This window comes from Stegodyphus dumicola, chromosome 2 (genome assembly GCF_044657685.1).
Source record: "Stegodyphus dumicola isolate Sdum_Otavi_A_Nest chromosome 2, ASM4465768v1".
In the NCBI taxonomy this organism is placed as follows: Eukaryota; Metazoa; Arthropoda; class Arachnida; order Araneae; family Eresidae; genus Stegodyphus; species Stegodyphus dumicola.
In genome coordinates, this window is record NC_140769.1 from 225,168,487 (window position 1) to 225,193,191 (window position 24,705).

The 24,705-nt window shown below is 31.9% G+C and overlaps 1 protein-coding gene and 1 long non-coding RNA gene across 2 annotated transcripts in view; one reads left to right on the forward strand and one right to left on the reverse strand.

The window, feature by feature from the left end:
• The window catches only part of Corin (corin serine peptidase), a 154,808-nt gene extending 135,606 nt beyond the window's left edge, over window positions 1-19,202 (reverse strand). Inside the window, exon 1 of the mRNA XM_035362204.2 lies at window positions 18,936-19,202. The gene's annotated coding sequence lies outside the window, so the exon portion shown is untranslated. The remainder of the gene's footprint in view (window positions 1-18,935) is intronic.
• A 161-nt stretch (window positions 19,203-19,363) lies between these two features.
• Window positions 19,364-24,705, forward strand: part of LOC118191408 (uncharacterized) — a 74,711-nt gene continuing 69,369 nt past the window's right edge. The window contains exon 1 of the long non-coding RNA XR_004758587.2: window positions 19,364-19,538. This is a non-coding gene — a long non-coding RNA (uncharacterized LOC118191408). The remainder of the gene's footprint in view (window positions 19,539-24,705) is intronic.

Genomic DNA, 24,705 nt, shown 5'->3' on the forward strand with positions numbered 1-24,705 from the left:
GTTTAACTGTTAGAGAGTTTGCTATTGCATCAGTTTTATGCTTATTGTATACAAATTATTGCTTAATAATTTAGAAAAAATAATTATATTTATATATTTTGGTTAATAAAATAACTGAATTAAAAGAACTGTCAGTTTTATCCAATGTCTTGACACATATAAGTTCCGCTGATTGATTGTACAGTGCTGATGAAGCAATCAATCAATGGAAGTTCTTTCCCTACTTTTACTTTCTATAGGACATACTACTTTAGGTGTACTTCAGGTATTTGTTGTTTTCTAATACTGTCGCCGCATCATCCATTTAAAAAACATAAACAGTAAAATGATTTTTAAGTAACTATTTTTAGAAATTATGTTCAAACATTTCTTAGAAAATCTTATCTAATACGTTTTTGATGTTTGATAAATTATTAAAGATCACTGAACATTTAATTACACTTCTTTGGTACTTTTTATTACATTTTACTAATTTTATATGTGTAATTTCAGAGGAAAAAATATACCAACTCTCCGTTTAATAAAATGCTATATTAATTTACAACCTTTTGCAAGTATTCTAAATGTAGAAATTCTTTATGTGAAGGTAATTATTGTGTTGAAATGTAAATTTCTTTAATTACACTTTCCAGGTATGTTCTTGTTTGGTGTCACATTTATACTCATACTATAACATTAATAACTCATTCTTTAATCGCTAGAAAATATTGATACATAGTAAAAAACATTTTAAAGATAATTCAAAAACACAATTTTTGTTGTGGTTGCTTATGTTCACTTGTCTGACGCAGTCAGCCCAAGCTCACGAAATTCCTCGTGGCAAGGAGAGCTAGATTACACTTGCCACTGGCAACAGTCCTGAGCACCTTTCAGTTACGCCCCCAATTTTGATGAAGAGCACTCCGCTGGGGACGGGTACGAGGGTCTTCCACCCCTCTCCCCTTCCCCAAACCACACGAGAGGACTTTCGGCTCGCCGCATATTTAGAGTGCTGACTTGCCGCACCGACAACGCTATACATTTACAAACATCTATGCCTTCTCCGAGATTCGAACCCGGGCCCTTCGGCACGGTAGTCAGTTACGCTAACCACTATACCGGTTGGGCGGCACAAACTTTAAACAATTTAACTTTACGTAACGTTTTAATAAAACTTTTGAAAGTTTAAAATAAATTTTAAAATGTCTATATGTAATTTCGCGTCATAGTTTTGATTATAAATTATGTAATAATATAAAAGCCCTGGAAGTGCTTTATTATTCATTTATTCCGTTTTTTTAATTATTATTATTATTATTATTATTATTATTTTTTTTTGTCTGTGTGTAATGTTGTTTTCCTCATTCACAACAGGTTCATACAGTTATTTTTCATATTTTGGTATGTTTATTATTTCCATGCAAAAATACTTATTCTTTTTCTTTTCGTTGTCTAAAGCTATACTTACAAATGCCTAAATCTAATCACTCTTTTTGATTTATAATGATACAAACGACAAAATCAGACTTTTCAAGCAAGACAAGTCTGGCTTACTAGCCTGTGCCATTATCTAATGTTTACAGAAGTGATAATAATAATAAAACCATTTTGTTTAATAACTATACTGCGTTCAAATAAATATTTGAAAACTTTATGAAGTTCCTTGCCACTTGAACTAATGATTTAGGTACTAAATTGGATTATATAACTCTTTATATAAAAGCTTTTATGTTATTTGTAAATGTATAAATGATTTAAAATTCCAAAACATAAATAATATTTAAGGAGATTGCTACAATTAAATTAGTATTTAAGCTTCTCTTTATGAACTCGGTTAATCAATTATGAATTAAATATTAAATCATTCGATGTTTGGAATCAAAAACATAATGTATTACAAAGATTATTACACAAATATTACGGAAAGAATATTATAAATCTGAATAGAATCTTATGATAAAGTTCAGTTCCGTCAAAATGAAAATATTTCTTAAGCGTGAAAAACATATCTTAAACCTCAGCATACATTCTGCCCACTTTATTTGTTATCTAATCAGCAGCGAAATTTACACTCCTTACAACACTATTTGTCAAATCTATTAAAACAATAATACGGAATTTCTGTCCTCAGTTTTGGGAAAACCTCATTTTTAAATGAGATTTTTTATCTTAAAAATAAATTATTTCCATGTTTCGCAGTTTCTGTAAAAAAAATGGCACAACACCATTTATCCATCTGAGAGTACACCATTTATCCGGGTATGCAAATAACGAAATTAGATTTAAAACACTCTACGTTATTTACGATTTCAAACATTATAGTTCAGCTCAGTAATAAATTATGGATGTATTAACAATAAATTCATTTTAATGGTACTAAATTTTCGATATATAGTAAATTATTAGAACGAAGACGCAAAATTATAAAATTTATGATAGTTTAGGAGCAAGGTTTACTAACTTTCGTAAGCCATTTATCTTGGAAGTAAAATAATAATACGAAAACATTGCGTAGCCTTTGTAAGAAAATTATAGCGGTTTTAAACGTAAACTGATTTCTCTTCTTTCAGAGTAAAACGAAAAATTACTCTTCTTTAAATTCCAGCGAATAACTTTTTTCTCTAATTCCATTTTGTTGTTTAAAGACTGCTTGTGCAATCACGAGCAGCTGCATTCCTGATGTTCAGTTAATTAAAATTTATTCTTCTTCTTTAATGATTTCCTATTATTCGTGCAACGAAAATGTCAAACTTTTATTTTGAATTTTAGTAAAAAATAAGAAATCCTTTTATGTTTTTCTGATATTATGATAGTCTCCAGAGCCACTGCAAAGAATTAAGGGGTAATTCATCATCATTGTCCCACAGATCACTATATCATTAATTATATGGATGAAATATTATGTCATTTTAAACCATAAATGATTTTCTTAACTTTACAAATATCTTTAAATTTTAATTCTTAATCATAATGAGCGATATGGTTTTTATATCATATTATTATATTTTTATCGCTGCTTTCTATTGCCATATAATTAAAATTTTAATTTATTTCGACTTTTTTTACTAATTTAGGAATTGATTATGAATAGATTTTGCTTAAAAAATTAAAGGTTCTAAGTAAAAACCTAGAACAATGTGAAGGACCTATGCCAGTCTCCTTCGAAACGTCTGGAGTTTTATTTAAAAACTGTGTCAGACTAAATTTCTTTCCTGCTTATTTTAAATTTTAAGCCTGGGTGTTCCTCTTATATGAAGATGGACAAATAGATTTAAAAATAAAATACTTATTTGAATTAGATGCGGAATTTGACGCATTTTCCCAAACCCTCCTCTAAGTTACTTCGCTATAGAAGCTGACTCAGACAATGATATTATTGATGACTCAAAGAAGAAATTTCATTTATTTTTTAATAAATTGATACTGATGGGATTAAATTTCCTAAATTTCAGAGTATTCAATCTCATATTTAAAATTTTAAAAACACGCGGTTTCGAAAGAAAGACATTATTGTTTACTATAGCCCAGTGTATTTTAAATAGCAAGGTATTTAATTTGAGAGCTTACGAAAACAGAAATTTTTGCGTATCAGAATTTTTAATTGGTATTAAATTTTTATTGTATAATTCATTTCTATTTTAACATCTATTATATAAGCAGCTCTAAATAAAGGTTTCAAAAATGATGCCGAATACAAAATGACATTAGATTACTCCTATTGTGGAATTTCAACGAATTATGCATTTTTATATTATGCCAAAAGATAAATATTACTTTTATATTTGGCCAAAAGACTGGATTAGATCGTATGTTGGCTTTATACAGAAGGTCTTTCACATTTTACGGAAACAATTTTAATAACTAATTTTAATACATAAACAGTGTTTCTTGCAGTGGTTTCCTTCTGCCTGACAGCTTTCATTCTTTGTTTCTAGCTCGCATTTTCCATGAAAGTAAACTTTTTCTTAAGCACGGTCATAAAACTTTTATCCCACTTCTTTCGGATCGTTTCACAAATTTCTTTCGGTATTTTGAGGTGGCTTTTCCTATGGTTCGGGTTAACAAATCGAAAATGGGGAAGTTCACTGGAGAAGCGTCAGGGGATTAGAGATATTTCATTAAATAGGATGCATTTCATTCTTGTTTCGATTCTTTCTTCGCCAATGACTTCGAAATTTTTTCCATATAAAGCTTAATATTATTCATGTCCTTTCCATATAAGGATGGAATTACTTCTTCAAAAGTTGGTTTTAAAATATTCTCCTGATAATACAGTAAATTAATTTTAGCATTACTTGAGACATTTATGGGTTTTAATTTACCGTTGCAACAAGATCCTGCAACTATCATGAATCCAGCTGGAAATTTTTTCTGTACATTGACAAAGCCACTTCGAATGATCTTTTACTTCAGTCGATCGATGAAAAATTCATCTTTGTTGCAGTCACTTCATTATACGAATTCCTCATCGAGTTTTGAATTACAAGTTTGAATTTATCAGCAGTCAGGTATTTTTCATGTCATTTTCTACGATTTTCTTTTTTCATTTCGCAATATGCTTTTAAAAAAGCAAATGAACTTTAAGCAAAGTTTTTCAAATCTTTTTGCATGAATTCACTTGCAGTGCTAGAAGACATTCCCATTTCGGATGCAACAGATCTTGGAGTTGGTGGATTTTCTTTCAGGATCAGAGACTTTACTTAAAATCGAGAAAAGAAAAATTCAGAAAAATAAAATAAATCATTTTGCCATCAATAAATACTAAATTCTTTAATTCTTGATATTCACTCTGCGAAGCAGCAACCTCGATCTTTACATCGCCTTACAACTTGTTGATACGAATGTTTTTATATAGATGTGACATTTACCTAACCTTCGAGCCATCCGACAACTTTAGGAGCCATTTCCAAAATAAATCTCTTATTCTGCATTCCAGTCACAAGTAACAGATGATTATTCTGAAAACGCCAAACCTTTATCTCAAAATTCTAACGATAGAATTTAAATTGGAAATATATTCTCAAACTGTGAACGATCTTCTGCATAACTCTATGAAAACCGAGATGACGTGCATTTAAGAACTGCTACCTTACTTCAGTGCAACCATAAATACCTCAAACTTAAGCACAAATTTTCATCAGAAAATCGTAACAAATTACTTGCGAAATAAGGTACAGAAGTTTGCTCCATGCAAGAGAGCTGTTTTATGCTTATTAATTTATTTTTCTTAAATGTATTCAAGAAATGGGCATCAAGCAGCACTTTGTTCATATACAATGGCTCACATTTGTTTACGGACACTTGTATTTTTGAAATGTATAGATCTTGCACTAAATATTGAAACTTAAGCATCAATATTTTTCTAATATATTATTCTTACAAATAAGTATAGCGTCTTGCAAAATAAATACCATCAAAATATTTTAGTAATAACACAATTCATTCAAAAAGTGCTAATCAATGACTAGTATAATTCGAACACTTAAATGTTTTGATGAGATCTTTTGGTAGATGAACTTTCTTATCATAATTTTTTGCTTTAAATGAAAATACATCTCAAGAAGTATCATCTATATTTGGGAATAATCATTTGTATTGCAAAATATGTTAACACTTTCACATCTGAAGTGAACATGGGAAAACACCATAAATTAACGATCGATAAGTTCCGTTAGAAATTAAAATTTTCATAATTTTAAAATCGACAAAAATATTGTAAGTATAAAAAATCCTCGATTTAAAGCGTTCAATTATCTTTTATTTATTAAAAAGATGCGAACTGCGTGGAACTGTTCAAACAGCACTGAACTCTGGACCCGCACTGCAATCTAACACCAAGTAATCTGAGATTTATGCTACGAAAATCAACTAATACACAAAACATAAGTGCTAGAAAAAGTTTTCGATATAAATTGAGCCCGAAATTGTTAGAAAAGTCATTAATTAAGCCATACGACTTTAATAGGCGATTAACAAGAAGGAAAAATTTTTTCTTCAACAAAAAAAAAAGGACTATATGCCTCGCGTTCGCAAAATCTTTGGTAAGTAAAGATTTATAGCCTTGGAGTAACATCATATTTGCAGTTAAGTCAAAACATAATATACAGAAAGTGTTTACACATTTTTAGAGCAGGTTGTTCAAAAATCAAATGTTTTGGAACAAACATTTCTGTCAATAACTTATTACTTGAAACGAGAAATATCGTCCGTCTACAACTTTTAAATGTATTCTTTTTCAAAGTATCGCATGTAAACAAGCTGTGGATTAAAGGATATGTTTTTGCGCTTTCCGAAGAGACATATTCCTATTTCGTAATTCAAAAGCGTTGTGAAATATATGTTATCAAAATTTCTAAGCGCAAAATAAGCAAAATCATATCAAGGAAAGAAAAACCGTCAAAAAACCGTCACTCATTGTTCGTACATAGAAGGAAGACAAAAAAAAAAAAAAAAAAAAACTCGAGAAAGATATGTATAGTTTCGAATTTTCCAACTTTAAACCTTTGGTAACAAGAGAAAATCGACCGATACAGACATTTGTAGAAATAATAAGTTAAAATAATAAACCAAGCCTTACAACATGAAAAAGCTAAAAGACATAATGATCACCGATGCACGTGGTTCAACGCAGAACAATTTGCAGAATCCTGTATGAAAACTATTTAATAGAAGATAATTCGAAATGCATTGTAACATATGATGAAGCATCAGTTTACATAATGACTGCAACAAAGAAAGGTCTATTTATCACTAAAAACGAAGAGAAGTAAATGTTCAAACGTGGTTCTGTCATTGCATATAAAGTTTCAGTAAGAAGTTTGTGATTGTTGCAGATTCTTTTATACAATGAGAAATTAAAAATAAGAGAGTGGGAAAAAGCGCTAAAGTCAGTTCAATGTTCCATTATGGAGAAATGTTTCTGTCCGATATTTACAGATGAAATTCCATTTCTTTATCTCCATGACTTTAAAAAAGTAAAACTTCATAGAGACAAAGCAACAACTAATACTTCGCTAGGTACCACGGCATTCCTCGCAAATAAAGACTGATACAAGTGTTACATGTACAGCGGCTCACAAAAGTGTTCGTACGCTTACGAGTTTCAGTGATATATTGCTTTATGATATATCGCTTGGATTTAAATCTGGTTACTGAGACTGTGTTTTCAGAAGTTGTGGATAATTATAGACACCAAAAAGGTGAACGTTGAGGGCCGTGTGCTTAGGATCGTTACCCTGACAAAAAAATAAATTTTTTTCCAGTATCCAAATTTTGGGGGGATAATTTTAAATTATCTTTTAAAATATTTAAATAAAGAGCATAAAATATTAAATAAATCATTTTGCCATCAATAAATACTAAATTCTTTAATCCTGATGCTGACGTGCACCTTCATACTAGAACAACTCAACCGCCATGCTTTATTGATCCAAGCAAAGTCTTGGGATTAAACTCCTCATTTCATAAAATAATATGAAATATAGATATATGATATGAAAAAATATAATATGAAATAATAATAATATGAAATGTAATAATATGAAATAATAATAATATGAAAAATATTAGGTTTTATATTCGAATTCAAGTCCTGGTTACAGGGCTTTTTCTGCAAATTCTTAAAGTGCGCGAACAGTTTTGTGAAACACTGTGTACCTTTTCAACATATTGTTGCGAAGTCTTCTGACATTTCACCTACGGACGATTGTGCTTCCAATCTCTTGCAAAGAGCTCTCTTTAAGTGCAAACCCACCACAAATGATGGGCCATGGAAAGTGTTGGAAAAGGAATGAAAAATCAATACATGAAAAGCCCCTGTATCATGGAAATGACGATGCAGACTTATAGTCAAGAAAAAACGCTATTGGATCGAACATTAAAAAAAAATATATTCTTTTCATTTAAATTACTAAAACGGTCCCCAAATAGTTCCAAAAATGTGTAAACCTCCTCTGCATTCGTGTCCAATTAACGAATTGCTATGTAGTCAATGCCAAATGAAGAACTAAATGCAAAAACCCTATAGCCTGTTGTTAAGCAAGCTGTTGTAGCACAATGGTTTACGGATTTCATAGGAAATAATATGAATCAGTACAAATATAAAAGTATTCTTAATGAATACTTGAAAGCATCAGCAAGAAAACTTGGAATGCAAAATATATTCAGATTCTGTATTAGAATAACGATAGTAAACATTTCCTAAATACTTCCCAATTTAAATCCTATCGACAACAAACAGGTGAGTTGGAGAAAAGAATAAGGAAACAATATTTTTTCGAGAGCTCTTATAAAAGCAGTTCTTTTGGAAGAATGGAATAAAATGAAACTTTCTTACACGGAAACATTAGCTGATTCCATGCCAAAACTATGAAAAATGTAATTTTAGATAATGATATTAAATGCAATGATATTAAATTATCCTATTTTCATGTTTTTATTAAATGTAATTTACTTGTTTAAAGTGTTCGAATAGTAATGAGTTTAATATAAAAAAAAAAACATGTTTAACAAGGTCTTTTGAAACAAGCAGTTTTAAAAACTATCATCAATATTAAAACAAGGCGTAAATTATTAAGAAACATTCTTACTGATTTTAAGTTTCATATTTTAAACAAGTCATAATTTAAAACAACAGATAAAGATTTCATGAAGCATCAAGTAACCACGCAGAAACCTGAATGCTTTACTTAGCTTGTTTGGCATAATTTTAAATTTTACATTGGCATGTTTCCATTTGAGTCTGATAAAAATAATGTGTTAGTTAAAATACATCTTACAGTGCAATGACGTTTTAAACATACCGCCCAATTAATATTCACGACAAATTACCAGTTGAATATATTACACATTAACAATAATTTATATCGATTACATGCATTATTGGAACATAAGATGAAGATTTAAAATCTGCAAAAAGATAAAATTTGAAAGCTTTCAGATTTTATATTACGCCCAAAATGGTGCTTTTTAAAGTTTTGTGTGTTACCTTTATTTATTAAATATCATGTTCTTCGCACTTAAACCACATAAAATTTAATTCAACAGCAATATCACAAAATATTTAAAAACAACATACCTTTAGAATTTCAGATAGACAGTTTCGGACGCTGTAGATAACTATGTTATTTTCCTTACAATGTTGCTATGGCTGGCTTCAAAATCGTTGAATTTGTTAATCAAGAATTCTCTAAAATTTTACAAAATATGAAATAGATATTAAAACATATTCGACATTCGGGCGTTAAAGTGTCCATGTTCGGTTGGAGGATTACGTTATTCAAAATTTGATGGCTATGAGTACCGTCGTGTTTTCACAATGCCAGAAACATACATACATTCATGCAGATTCTTCATTATTGAATTTCTTTAAATATAATGCAGATGGTGACAGGTGAGAGCAGATACGGACACCCGGGCGGCTTACTAGGACTATTCAGGTATCGTCCGTAATCCGCAACTGTACAGCACGATAATTCTTTGCCGCCCCAAAAGAGCGGCGTCAGGAGCTCAATAGAAACTTTTGTTGGTGCTGTATATTGAAATTTGAGCATTTTAAACTGATATTTAAACATTTTACAATAATTGTAATTTACAATACAATTGTATACTGATGAACACACTGCAGCTGTTACAATAATATTATACATTAATGATTAAACATTAACGTGGTGCATTTTATGTGCACCTACGTTTAAACACGGGAATAAATTGTTACAATAATATTTGTTTTGCACATGCGTACGTTGTTGCACGTACATAAACATTCCACACTAATAATTCAATATTTTACTCTTGGTTACAGGCCAGTTCTGCAATGATACATACATACGAGTATATACATAAATAAATAAACACACATAAGTTATCCTGGTGCATTTTACATATATAGTAGCTGTGGATAGGTTAGTTACTTTAGAGTGTTCATGTACTGGGCTTCATCATACGCATACTAAATAGCACACTAACATGCCGCGCAAGAGCACTAGTATCATACAACGAGACACTCAGTAATAAGGTAGCTAGTACTGAAGACTGGGTAGGAATCTGTAGTGCACTAGGTGACATGACAAAGGTCTGGTCCCAAAGCCTGCAATTTTTCCATTACGAGTTTTAGTTTTCTCAGCAGAGCAGGCTGTTTAATGAAGAAGTGCATGAATGGTGCAACTGATAGTCATCAACTGATAGTAGCATGTACCACGTCTCTGTGAGTGGGCATGCTATTATGTAATGATTTGATGTACCAGCTCGCCGCACACATAGAGGTTAGATGAGACAAAGGGAATTTGTCTCATCTAAACTATGTGTGTGCGGTGAGGCTGGTGCTCCAGACCCTTACCATTAAATATAATGCATGTTATGTTATGTTATGTTATGAAGAAGCGAGGGGGCCACCTAATATTTACCCTAAGTAAGCAGGTATTAGCCTCACACACTAACTAGAAAACTAACAACATTCTGGCATCATTCCTCGAGTCGTGATGAAAATTGTGACTCCAGTGAGCACTGCAAGTACTGTCACCGGCTGCGGCATCAACGGTACTCCTAACCTTTCAGCGTTAAATTAGCTCAAGTAAGGGATTAAATTACATGATATACTTTGCGATATAGATAGTTGTGCAGGTGCATATTTCAAGATGTTATCTATTGTAATGGGTACAGGCAACATATTTCAGGACATTATATATTGCATTACAAATAGGCATGTTGTTTCCACGTTACAAATCATTTTTGTTAATATTTGGTGGCAACAATTTGAAAAGTGAAACGGACGTTTATATTGAAAGAACGCAAAATGCCGTTTCGAAACTAATGGCCTTTCTGGGCTAATGCCCCTTTGGGCAAGAAAATGCATGTAATCTTTTAAATTTCCCAGTTTGATAAGCAGCTGCATATTAATTAAATTTGAAAGATAAAATAAAAACTTTATGCTTCGTCAAGCAACATGTTTCGGGAACTAACTATGCACAGGATCACATGGAAGATAAATTAAAGGTAAATTCCTGAGTTAAATGCGAAGTAGCAAAATCTAACATAACCTAACGGTCTAACACCTTTTGGAAGACTCTGCTAAGGACATTCCTAAATAAATTTCAAAGTAAGAAAATGTTTTCACCAGTTTCGTTCTGTGCGCATGCTGCTAAATCTAACCTCACAGCCCTTTCCAATCACATGGTTTCAACCGCGTTCACAGATGCTATCTGCTATGATGTTTTATTAAAACTTCAGTCTCATAATCTGAATATCGAACTAATACCTATGAAACTATAAACGCGACTGCAATCTAGAAAATACAGACATATAAATATTTAGATACAAAATATCAGATACTACATTCATATAGCATCCTATTTCAAGATATCATATGGTATCTTGAACGTATGGGACACAATGCCCTCTATTCCGTTTCTGATCCTTAGAATCCCGGAATGCAATTATTTAGCTAGTTGTGAAGAGCATTTAATTTTTTTATACATGTAAACGACAGTATGATGTTACTGTCTGGCGATATTCATTACGATACAGCCTTCTTTTATTGTTGGGTAAGTTCTGTCTAGGTTGCCGAAAGCAATGTCTGAAGATGCTCATTAGAGATTCGGAAAAGTAATGGTGTTGGGTTAGACGGTAACAGTAAACAAGCAAGGTTGCCCGTACTAATAAAAAGAATCACGACTTCTCAGCTTATTGACAGAAGGTTCCTGCATTTCATGAATTAAATTTTAATAGTATGATCGCCAGTAATATATTCATTGTTTGGATGCTAATACTCTGTAGTCTTCAATTATCTTGTGCTGACGACCTGCTGGAGAGCAAATGAACAGACATTGATTAGTCTACATGCTCCTATGTTGCAAACCTCATCAGATATGTACGGAATGGCTAAGAAAACGCAGATCATAACGAAATTAAAAGGACGTGGTTACGTCACTGAATTAAGAAAAGCAAACTGTTCCTTAATCGTTAAATATACAATTGTAATTGTTCATATTTCTCACAAATTTATTTTTGAAATCATCTTTCCCTGCTAATTAACATCCTGATTCAGATATTAATTTTTGGAGAACTTATAGTATCCTTTATCGGTGCAACTTAACAAGCCCCACCATTCTAGAAGAGCATTAAAATTTTGCTTTTAAGAACACGAATTAGAGAATATTACGAGAAAAAACTCTTCCGTAATTAATCATTGTTGGTGTCATTGTAGGGTTTTTCTTATTTTTCACACAAAATTTATTTTAAGTTTGATACCTATTCTAGACTTCTCAACTTTCGCTCACATTCTCTCGCCAGGATGTAAATTTAAAGTGAAGTGAAGTGAAGTGAAGTGCTTATTTAAAAGGGTGAATATCTGAGTTTTCCAGAGCGTGTTTTTCTAGCCAAGCACACGTTTTGTTGTTATTTCGCGATTACGCTAGTAAGCCTCTTGGCCTTATAAGATTAGTATCACGCCGGTTAGATTCGTGTGAGTCCACTTCTTAAGCGTAACTTTAGTGCTATTTTGCACTATTAATTTCAGGTTTGAATTGCATTATATTCTACGTTTTAGTTTTCACCGCAAGTTGACGGTGTCTTTTGTAACGCACGAAGTCCGTGCCCTTCTGTTAACTATTTTGAATTAATAAAGGATTATTCTTACCCTTCGCCTGAGTCAGTATTTTTATTTACGCCTGTGCGAGAATTCGCCAGGTCATTATAGGGTCTACTCTAGTGTCTGTGGAATAAGAGAGACAGACTCTATATCATAACCATTATAGTAATAATTGCATTTCTACTACAATCATCCAAAATCTCTTCAGCTGGTAGATCAAATTGCTTGAAATTTTGATATTATCAAAATCTATCAACCTTTATTCCCTTTTTAGCTATTTTAGAAAATTTTTAAAGTTTTATATCATAAATTTTGGCTCATTTTATTAGACTGATACCGTTACGACTACCCTTTTCTTTTCTTATTGCATTAGAATCCCGTTTAACTGGCAAACAACGAGACAGCGCCGATATTTGAATATATATTTCCAGAACTTAATTGTTCATGTTTCGTTACGAGAAGCTCATTGGCCATGTTTTTCATCTATATGCCATAATTAAATAATTAATAGCTAAAATCATATAGATTATTTAAAATGAATAACGTGTAACATGATTTTGCATTTCAGAAAAAAAAAATTAAACACTATTTTTAAATTACTGTATTTATTATCACATGAATATTACGAAGTTTTTAGTATGAGGCTTAAACTTCGAATGCCTGCTTTATTACAAGATGGTTGTCGTATTTTTAAAAATTCGCTAAGTATACATTCAAACTTTCTAATATAATATACGAATACAGATTAACAGTTCTTAGCAAATCTTATGAAAGTCTGCAATTCTATGTCAACTTCTATCCATGTAAAGTTCTTGCCCTATATATCGTTATTATCATCATCTTCTCCTCATCTTTCTCGGTATATTTCGTGGTTATTTTGAAAGATTGATGGAAATTAAGTTGCCTACATTCATCCAAGCCTGCACTTTCTCTTCACTAATCCAAGATGTCAGACATGGATCTGGATTTATTTTAAAACCAAGAGAATCGCTGTCACTCGACTCGTCATCTATGAACATTATTATATGCTACAATTTACACCAACAGCAACGTGTAGTAATATTCTTTGCATCTTTCCAGGCAAGAGCCAAAGCAAATATGATGTATTTCAATGTGAATAGTTTCTGGATGTCATAGACTATTACCTTCGAAGTTCAAATATTGAGCATAAAAAGAGATCGGTAATTTACTTTTATATTCTGGTTGAATAAGGCTTAGGTTGAATAAGGTATTGTTAAGGACGCAGATTACGAGGGATTTTACGGTATTTATTTCTTTTATTTCGCTTATTTAAACGAATTCCAATTCATGGAAGCAGATTATCTCTTTTATTGAAGGAAACGGATCCAGCATACGTGCTTCTCAAAATTCTTAGTTTCTCTATGAAACCAACATCAAGGTCCAGCGTCCATTTCATGGTTTTATTAAATCACATTGAAGATTATAAATACGAATAAAGATAGAGTTGGAATTCGGCACTCAGACTCAGATTTTGGACTTTTTGTGTTTTTTTTTCTTTATATTTGTTTTCTTCTGGCCAGTCCCATTTGTTGATCATACGGCCGGTTTGTGCCAGCTAGGAGGATCGGGGCTGTGCCCTTATAATAATAATAATAATATTGCTGGAGGAAAACGTATTTTTTACTTTTTAATTCGTTTAATTAATGCCGTGTGACTTCAAAATTTTGTACATGCTCTTTAATTTATACCTTTTAATTAACAAAAGATGAAAACATAACAATCTTGAAATCCAGTGCTATTGAATTTAGGGAGTTTATTCTCTCTAATGAGTATAGCAATGGATTATAAATGCTATAAAGACTACTAAAATTTTAGATACAGGAGACTCGAAAAATCATCTATAACTTCGGCAGAATTAGATCTTTCAATTGTAGTAAAACTATATATACGAATCACCACCCCTTATTCTAAAAGGAATGGTACGGTAATTCATTATAATAGAATGCGATAATTCATTTTAACACATCACATCATTTCAATGCCACTATTTTTTTTATGTTTCTTGCCACTTTTTCTTCTATTATTGATTACAATACCACTTTTTAGATGCTACACGATTTTTATTTCAATCATGTAAGATCAAGAATGTTGAAATAACTAAACAGAATTTTTAATCATCTAGTGTATTAAATTAAGTATGTCTAAAAGGATGTAATTTCACCTTTTCCATACCCCGCTTTTTATTATGTTTCTTGCGTTTTTATTAAAATTTATTTTTTGAAGAAATAAATACTTCTGCATTTTAAAGATACGCAGGCCTCACAAAATAAAAATCTTGTGCAAATTCCATGTTCTTAGCTGAAAAACTGTTACATTACATGACACTTTATTGTTGTTCCTACAATTTTTTTCTCAAGTGCAAAATACTTGCATTACATTATATATGTTTCATTGGAGCGTAGGCTAAGATTTCATAAAGAGCTACTAAAGTGCGGAAATGTGACCAAACGAGAAAATAAGTTATATTTGCATAAAATTCACTGTAAAATAAATTGCACTTTTGCAATAATTTTGAAGTCATTTTGCACAGTCTTTTTAGAATTTGTTTTAGTTGTTAGGACTTTGAAGAAATCCGCAACTGCCCTCCGCATGATTCGAACTCCGGAGTTCCGGAATACGCTTCGAGCGTGCTTCTAGTTATACCATAAAGGCATGCGAAAAGAAAGGAGAAATTAACTTTTATAATCCTCTTTTAAAGGGCAATTGGGTTATGAGGGCACACAGTTGCCCTATAATGGTGGTGACGAATTATCGCCCACTACTTTTTTATTTCGGGCGCCACTGTAGAGTCTTAGAATTTTTCGAATCAAGGAAATTAGAAAAAAAATCTGCAGTGCTCTTGCCTAGATTCGAACTACGGTCCTCCCGAATACGCGTCGAACGTGCTTTCAGTTACATCACGAGGACATGTGGAACAGAGAGGGAAAATACCTTATGACCTCATGCTGTTAGTATTACCATTAGCTCAGATCGCACATTGTGAGTTTAATAAATTTTTAGGCTTAATAAAAGTTGTGAAAAGATAAAGCTTATCGTAAGTCTTACATATTCATCCATGTATATCCTTTCGAAGTCACACACTCAGCTGTAAGTCTCTAATATTGCTGAAAATTTTCTTTTGAGATTATGTTTGATTATCTAGTTACTGCTAAGCGGGCAGCTTCACATACTCATTTACTCACGTACTCAACTGCGGGACAACAATTGCATTATAGCATGGTCGTAATAAAGGAAACAATTAACAGATTCAACCATGTCTTATGCGTTGTGCTTCTTGTGTATACAAAGGTCTATAACAATCATCCTCAGGAATGAGCATTTTTCATTATTTTTTTTATCGAACCTTTATCATCAGTTCGATTGTTGAAGGACGACTTTCCATACGATCATATATTGGAATCGACAATGGGAAATGAAACTTTTGGCGCGATAGATTATTTCATTACTGAAAGCAGTTATCAGTACTTTTATGCTTTCTCTGGGGTTTTTTACTGAATTTTATACAAAAATTAATCGCCTCTTTTTCATTTTTAAATATATGATGAGAATAAAGTATTCTGTACTTCACTAAAACGGACATAGATTTCACTGAAAACTTACTATGTGTGGCATTATGCAACATATGTACCAACCCTAAATGTGTCTGGGGGAGGAAAATGACCAAAGTAAAATTTTAAATTAAAAAAAAAAAAAAAAAAGCTGCCTTATATTAGCACAGATTTTGAATAAAACTTAAACGATTCGAGACTGATTAAGAATAGTTCCTCTTCTTCTTTCTAAATTAAATATTTTAGAAAAGGTTGGACTAACGGAAATCGTTTTAAATCATATTACTTTCAAATCAGTTTTTCCTTAATGATTAAAAGATTTGAATATTTTAGGTTTTAACATTTTATTACTTTTTAACTAGTTTCCTCTAGAAGTAGCTAAACGTTCGATTTTGCTTTCCTCAACCAACTGGTTTCCACATAAATCATCTGTCTCTATGCCTACTATCGCAACAAATTTATAAGGTATTTCTCCCGCCTTCGTGGTGTGATGGTCTGCATGCTCAGCGTGTAATTGAGAGGTCCGTGTTTCGATTCCAGACGAAGGCGTTGCAAATTTTTCATTTCTTCTGCTTCCAAAAATACCTATTGCGACTACAATGGCGCCCGAACTAAAAAAAAAGGGTGTTGGATCATGATTCTCCTCACCCAGAATTTTGCGATTGGGTCCCCTAGAAACTCCAGTCGTCCTTTAAAAGGGGGAATGCATTTCTCCCTTCTTCGCATGCCTTCGTGGTGTGGTGGTCTGCACTCTCAGCGCGTAATTGAGAGGTCCGCGGTTCGATTCCCGGCGAAGGCGTTGCTAATTTTTCATCTTGCCTGCTTCCAAAAATACCTAATGTCTCTACAAATTTTTGCTGTTGAAGAAGAGGAACATATAAATCTGACTGTCCTCAAAATACGTTCAGTACCTACGCCAATCTGGAGTTGCCATTTTGTTTTATTTTAAATATGTGCAGAATGCTAAATGGGATCACTGACTTTGTTTAATGTTGCCATTGAAACTTCAATAAATGTTCTGTGTAAATACCGCTTAAAAGTTCTGTGTAAATATGTTTCTGGTTATAGCCGCTTGAAAACTTAATTTGTCCTGTAAATTGAGGACGCCTTTCAAAATGCCTTATTGTGTTCGATTACTTTTTATCGTGTTTACTACCGGCACCATTAATTTTATATAACTCTAAAAGTCCCATAAAAAGTGCTTCTAATTTTGTTGCAACCTACTTTCAAGAGACAAAGAAAAGTCATAATAGTTTAAGAAAGGTTTCTATTCTTTTTATGTCTGAAAGTAACAATAATTTTAATTCAAAAACAACACAGTTGCAGTCAGGACTGTCATGGATATGACTGCATGGGACTAAAGTCTGATAACGCTTATGAAAATTCACTAATGCATAGGCTTAAAAGAACAGCATTTAGTCATATGTATCCTATTAATTTTATAATTTTTAAACAGACAGTTTTGTATCATATAAGGCAGCTTGGTTCAAATGTTGACAAATACGGATGACAAAATGATACTAATGAATATACATAGTTTAATACTTCAGATGTATTTTCTTCTCTTTACGATTTTCGGCTCTAAAAAGTTTTCTTTCCTCTAGTTTATTTTGTTTTAAATTATCGACTCCTTATACTGATATAATTAAGTCTTCTAATCAACAACAAACAATTAAAAATTGTAGTTTTAAGTTGTCAACGTTCTATGCGGAGCCTCTAGTCCGCGTATATTCGAGGTATTTTACTCCGAAAAATGTAAACAAAAATTATCAGTACTATAAAAGGATCCTTTCAACAAAATCAAATAATCGTAAGATAAGGAAAGCGATGGTGGATCTGAAATATGTACTAAAACTGGTGACTTATCTTTCTTGTATACATACTAGTAAAGATTCTGATGGTAATCAGAATCTTCGTAATTTCATTTGCAACAGGATTTGAGAGTATAACTGCCTTACTTTAAAGTTACTTGAGAATATGACAAAAAACAATTCGTGGAAAATGAGTTACACTTCTCGAAACTTTCTTCAGTTTTCGAGTACTAATTTTAATTTTATATTCGTTACGTATTACATAATCATAATTAAGTCAGTTTTCATAAAAACGTTGGCTGACTAGTCCTAAATTGATATATTTTTAAGAAACGACTAAAACTTATAGGACATCTGTAATTATAATATCGCTTTCAAATTTTGCTGCTGCATTGGGTAATTGGTTTAAGATAAGTTCACAAAAGAGGCTTTGCTGCTTTTATAATAACTGATAATGGCAGTTGGAAAACTGAAGTAAAATTTCCTAAAAGACTGTCTCAGTAATATTTTGCCAAAAAAGAATTTTAAATTATTTACCAATTTTATCTGCATTGAACTCTCACTTATTAGGACTAATTAATAAACAAATTTGCACGAAAATAAAAATGGAATTGTTTATAATGGAAGAAAGATCACGTGTACCTCAAGCAAAATTAACTCTTCAAAGCTTTTAAATGAATGACATAAAATAATACTGTTTAAATGGGGTTTATTTAATAAAAAATATTAAAATTAATCAAAGTAGGAAACAAAACTAAAGTTTATATAAGTTACTTTAAACAATAATAAAACTTTAGTCTTTTTCTGGAAATTTCACGCTATACAGAAAGATCATAAGCATAAGAAGTAAATACATTTTTGGTCATGAAGTGACTAAAGTAAAGAAGTTCAAAGAAGTTCTTTTTTACTTATTTCCACATCTTTGATAGGAGTTAGTTACTTTTATATACCGAATTTTAGAATAACATTGACAGACAGGAAAAGATTTACCTTTACAAGATAAGGTCCGAGCAGGAATTCTCACTCCATTCTGTTTATGAGTGGACCCTTGGAATTAGATACATAGTTCTGCAAAATGTGCCCTGTTGTCCATCTCCAAGACTTTCGCCGACCAGCTGGACATCATCACGCTTTTCAACTAAGAGCGAAGCAGGACAGCAAGAGGAAGGAGACAAGGGGGAACAGCTCGCACGTCGCGAAGTGTTGTTCTAACACAAATCTGTGCGAGACAGGCAACAGCAGAGTGGCATGACACTCAGCAAAGCCCTCGCAGGAGGAACTGAAGGTACAGCGAGTTGGCTACAAGCGCTGCGGATGCTGGCCATTGATTTTTGGACCTCTCCGCGCTCCCTTCACCTCTTTTCTCGGTGTGCCGTCGGCGTTTTCCAACCTTCCCTAACTCTCCTCCAACGTCTTACCGACCCTCTTCTTTCACTTCTTCGAAAATGAGATTCGAGTTTGTGCGGTGCACCGTAAAAAAATAAAATAAAGACGACGCAAAAAGCCTCTACTTTTTGTTTTCTGAAGAAGTTCATCTCTTCCAGTAAAGCATTGTTCCCGAGACAATTACGAAAAGATGTTTCGCAACAAGAGGTAAAACTTTTTTTAATGCTTATAACAATATATTTTTTAATTAGTTCACTTAAAAATGCATTTTTTAGAGTATGTAACTCGCAGCTTTATGATTGGACTGAGCAGAAGACAAATCCATAACAAAGAAAATTGATTAAGACCCTAACCAGAGTGACGATCTTTTCAGAAGTAGCTATTGCTTTGTGATAATATAAATGTATTAATGTTAAGATTATAAGGTATTTTCTCCCTCTTTTCTGCGTGCCTTCTTGGTTTAATTGGAATCGAGTCCAGGGATCTTCGTGGCGTTCAGGGATCGAGTCCCGGCTAGGGCATTGCATACTTTAACGTCTCCAGCATCCAAAAATCCCTCATGACTCTACAAGTTGTTTAACTAACACATTGACTCTCTATTAAAATATTTCCCTTCTAAATTTCAGCTTTAACTTAAATATAATAAAGTGCCATTTATTCGAACTATTCGAAACTATTGCAAATGACTTATGATAATTATTTTTGGTAATTAAAGGCAGAAATTGACACATATAACAAAATTAAGTAGAAGCGTGAATTGCAGATTCATTTACCTCCCCCCCCTCTCTCTCTATATATATATATATATACTTCATATACTTCAATGTATTACTTCACTATTTTGTGGATTTTTTTCTCGCAATATTTACTGGCAGCTATGTTATTACAATTTCAAAAACCCCAGCTCAACAAGAAACTCTTTGGTATGTCAGCTGGTTTATAATTCTTCACTGAGATAAAAAGCAACCTAAAACAACAGTTTCTTTCATTGTTGTATCCATAGTAGTATAATAAAACACTAAAATATTTCAAACTTAAAACGAAACAAATGATCATAAATTTCCGAGGTTTAGAAATACTCTGCTGCAGTAACGTGAAAATAAATTATTGGTCTCAATGGTCTCACTTCGACAGAAAATGGAAGAAATCTATTTGGGATGTTCTGCCAAAATATTTTATACGTTATAAAAATATTTAATACTTTGTTTTCTCGGAATTCAGCAACTTTCGCAAAATTAATTTCGTATAAATTGAATCGCGATTAGTGCAATTTTTCAATAAACGTAGGTATTTGAAATCCTGAATTGAAATGTATTTCAAACTTCATTATTTTTATGTATAATAAAATAAGATCGCTCGTTAACACTCTATAATGTGTGTACCTCTAAAGTATTAGAAAAAAATCGCTTAAAAATGTCATAGACGCAGGTTTTCAAGACTCGGAGTTTCAGAGTTATTTTTTGTCAGCATCTAAGTGAAAGTCTGTTTCAATAATTTTATTGCACAACTAAAATTTCTGATAACTAACTCCAACATAAACCTATTCAGTTAGACTTGTAACTATCATATTAATTTGCTAGTAAGTTAATTTTTAGTTCTCGCTTTTTCTGCCCTGCTTGCTTTCAGTCGCGCAAGTATCGTTCGACACAAAAAACACATGAAATTTTAGTTACGTGAGCATCAATCATATTTCAATAGATATAATTCTTAATTGCCATTTGTGATTATCGAATAATTTTCCTTCTGCCTAATCTATTAACTCACTCACTGAATTTCTCCCTACTTCGCTGTCAGCCAGTGCGACTACTAGAAGATTAGTAGCTAAGATTTGAATATGAATTCCAAATGTTAATAGGTATAAATCATTACAATGCCTCACAAATATAGTAGTAAACGTATTACTTCATTTGCACCAACTACTGTTGGTAATTTTTGGTTTCTTTAGAATAAGAGTAGTTTGAAACGTCCTATATGCACTTTCTAATTCATCAAAACGTTTGATATTTTCAATTGCTACATATAATAATCGCGTATGCAAAATAAATGCCGTTTTGAAAATATGTATTTAACTTTAACCCCGTGTGTTATTTTCATGAAGACATTGGATATCCAAAATAAAAATATTCTTCTGCTGCCTAAACTACGCGTTGTCATAAAAATTTCTGCTTATCATACTGCTCTAAACTACGCGTTCCTCGTAAAAGTTTGTAGTTGACATGTTTTTGCTTTCATACTGAAAAACATATTGGAAAGCAGAGAAATGCCGATATTTTCTTGAACGATTTTCGATATATGTTGTGGCTCCGCCTTCTATATCTTGCGAAACCACAGTCAAGGAGATGAAAAGATTTTGATCGAATAGGGGATAATCTTAAATTCTTTCCTTCGCAGAACATTTAACAATTTAAACACGTCGCGAATTATATTACTTCATAAAAATATCTTCAAAAGTGCTACATTTGATAAAGGTTGTCAAATCATAATCGTAATCGTAAATTTTTTACACATAAAAACTGTATTTGTAAGAAGTTAAAGGCATCACTGCTATTCAGACTCTGAAGTTTAATTTGTTGGTAAATCGTTTCAGAATACTAAAATACTTTATTAAATTAATCACTAATGGCAATATACAAACCATTTACATTAAAATATAACACAATGCAAAAGTCTTTCCTAAAATTCTCCAAACTCCCATTCTCTTCCTTTTATATTTAAGGGAGTGCTCATTATCAATAACCAAATAACTTACTCATAATATTTTTAAATTTCTTTTTAGCAATACTTATAATATAAAACAGTCATTTGAAATAAATTCAGATATATTTTTCTTCCAATAATATGATTTTTCTTTTAACGCCAAATCATTGTTTACTTATGCTGCATGTGATAAAGCATTAAAATGTCTAGCGGCCGTCAAACTTCGAGAATGCTGTTTCTTTTCTATTGAAATTCAGGAATTAGTCTTTCTTACTATCTCTATATCTATTAGAAAGGCGAGTTTCGATAAGCTGAAATGAACGGGTGTAGCAAAAAATTCGATTGATGGAAAATGAAGTTCGCATTTCCCCATGCGTGCTTTTGTGATGTAAACGGTTAGCACGTCTAACTATCACTAGAAGATGCATACTTTGAATCCAGCTGACGGATTAATTAAATACTCAAGTTGGCTTCCAACTATGAAATCATTGGCTTCTATATATGAAAATATCCCCATAGTGCTGACTGAATTACAATTAAAGTAAACTAATTAAAAATTTAGAATTATCGACCATCAAGTAACTGAAGTAACTTACTGCATTTTGTTTCTAATAAAATTAATGTCTCTAAATGGAATTAAATTGATATGACTGAAAAGATATGAAAATATTCCTTTCATTGAAAGATTTTGAAACTAAATTATTTTTTGAAAAAGACTTTTCTCCGTTTCCAGTCAACTTATTTATGATGTCATTGTATTCTCATAATGATATGGGTGACTGCCATTATTCTTCCTCAGTTTCTTTCCATTCTTTGTTATTTAAATAATAATCCATAAATTTAATTTCAATATTCCGGCTTATCGGAAACTGTTTTCTGCTTACCTCATTCCCAAATCAAATCATACCATTCATTTATCAAGAAATGACTTCTTTCTACAACTGCATTTTGAACCTTTAATTTTCGTTCTTTAAAAACTGTTCTTAATTAGAAACTCAAAAATTTGAAAGCCTGTTTACCATTAATAAAGATCTCTTTACTTTTGTCACCGAAAATATTCAAAAAAATAATTTTATTCTAATATGCTGCTGTTGAAAGGAATCTCAGTAATCTTCTTGTTATTCCATTTTCCAGTCGTGTTATTATTTAGAATCCCGATAAGTTCAGCTTCAAAATTATTGTTTTCTCCAGGAATAATATTTGTGATTCTCTCCTTAGAAGATCGATATTTCATATTTTAAAATTCCTAGAAAATTTGTAGTATTAACTTCATATCATTATTCATAAGAAACGTGGTAAAATTAAAGTGTTTGCGGACTTAGTGCACAAGAGAACAAACATATGGAGCAGATTCATTATGATTTATCAGTTCAGTTAGGTTAGTCCTTTTTTCCTGAAATTTCTTTATTAAATTATGTCATGCACTTTCTCCGATACACATGATTATTCTAAGCCAGGAATTTTATGATTTGTAAAAAGTAATGATTATTGGGCAGCACATGAACATTAAGTTATACCTATGTTTGGGCAGATATCCAAGAGATGGCTGAGAAATACTGAAGGCAGCTGTGGCCAAAACATGTTGTACTTTTCTATCCTTCACACGTTTCACAATTACTCAGAAGATGTCGAAGCGACGAACAAAACGACCGACTAGTGCAGCGGTCGGAGAACTTTTTTAATCATTAACCCAAAATATTTTTGTGTAAGTTGATATTACCCCATGGCGAAGAGAAAAAAAAAGAAAAAGAAAAAAAGAAATCGCCTCTTTTTAGCATCTTTTCATATTATAGCCCCCCATTATAATTTTGAAAAGTAATATATATAACAAATTGAAACCCATTGGGCTACAATTGAGGGTTGACAATTTGGGGTACTGTAACAAATCATAATAATAATAATAATAATGGTGGTACAAACAAAAATTAGAATTGAAAAATTAGAAAAAAAAGAATAATTGAAAACATTCTTCCTTCACGTTTTGGAGAAATGATGTTGTTTCATGTTCGATACAATTGCTTCAAAATTGGGACTTTTTGATGTAAGAGCGATTTGAATACAGTCTTCGGCGTTTAATCGATTTCTGTTCTTCATTTTTATGTTCATTAGAGTGGAAAAGCCTTGTTCGCACAAACATGTTGTTCCAAATGGCAGCAATTTTTTAACCGCCTCTTCATGTGCAATTTTGAAAGCCTTTGCAGCTTTTGACATCCAAAAAGACGACAGATTTGGTTTACTCTCAAATTGAATACGTGCTTCAGTATTAGATCGAAGTTCAAGAATTGCTTCTGCCAAACCTGAAGGTTATTCTGGTATCATAGCAATTTCACATTTAAAAGGATCTACAATCCAACTGACAGTACGTGTATCAAGATCTGGAAAGTAATCTGAAAACCGCTTTCTGAGTTTGATAAGATGTCTTACAATTGTATCCTTGATGTCAGCAAAAGTAATATTTTTTCAATCTTCCAAAAACAAAACTAACCTTGAAAAAGAAGCTATCTTGTTCTGTTCTACTTTCGGTCTCCAATATTGCAGCTTTAATCCAAACGCTGACACTATTTCTCTCGCTGAAATGATACTAATATTCTTTCCTTGCAATTATTTGTTTAATATATTTATACTCTCAAAAATGTCCGCTAAATAGGCGAGATATGCAACCCAGGAAGAGTTTTTA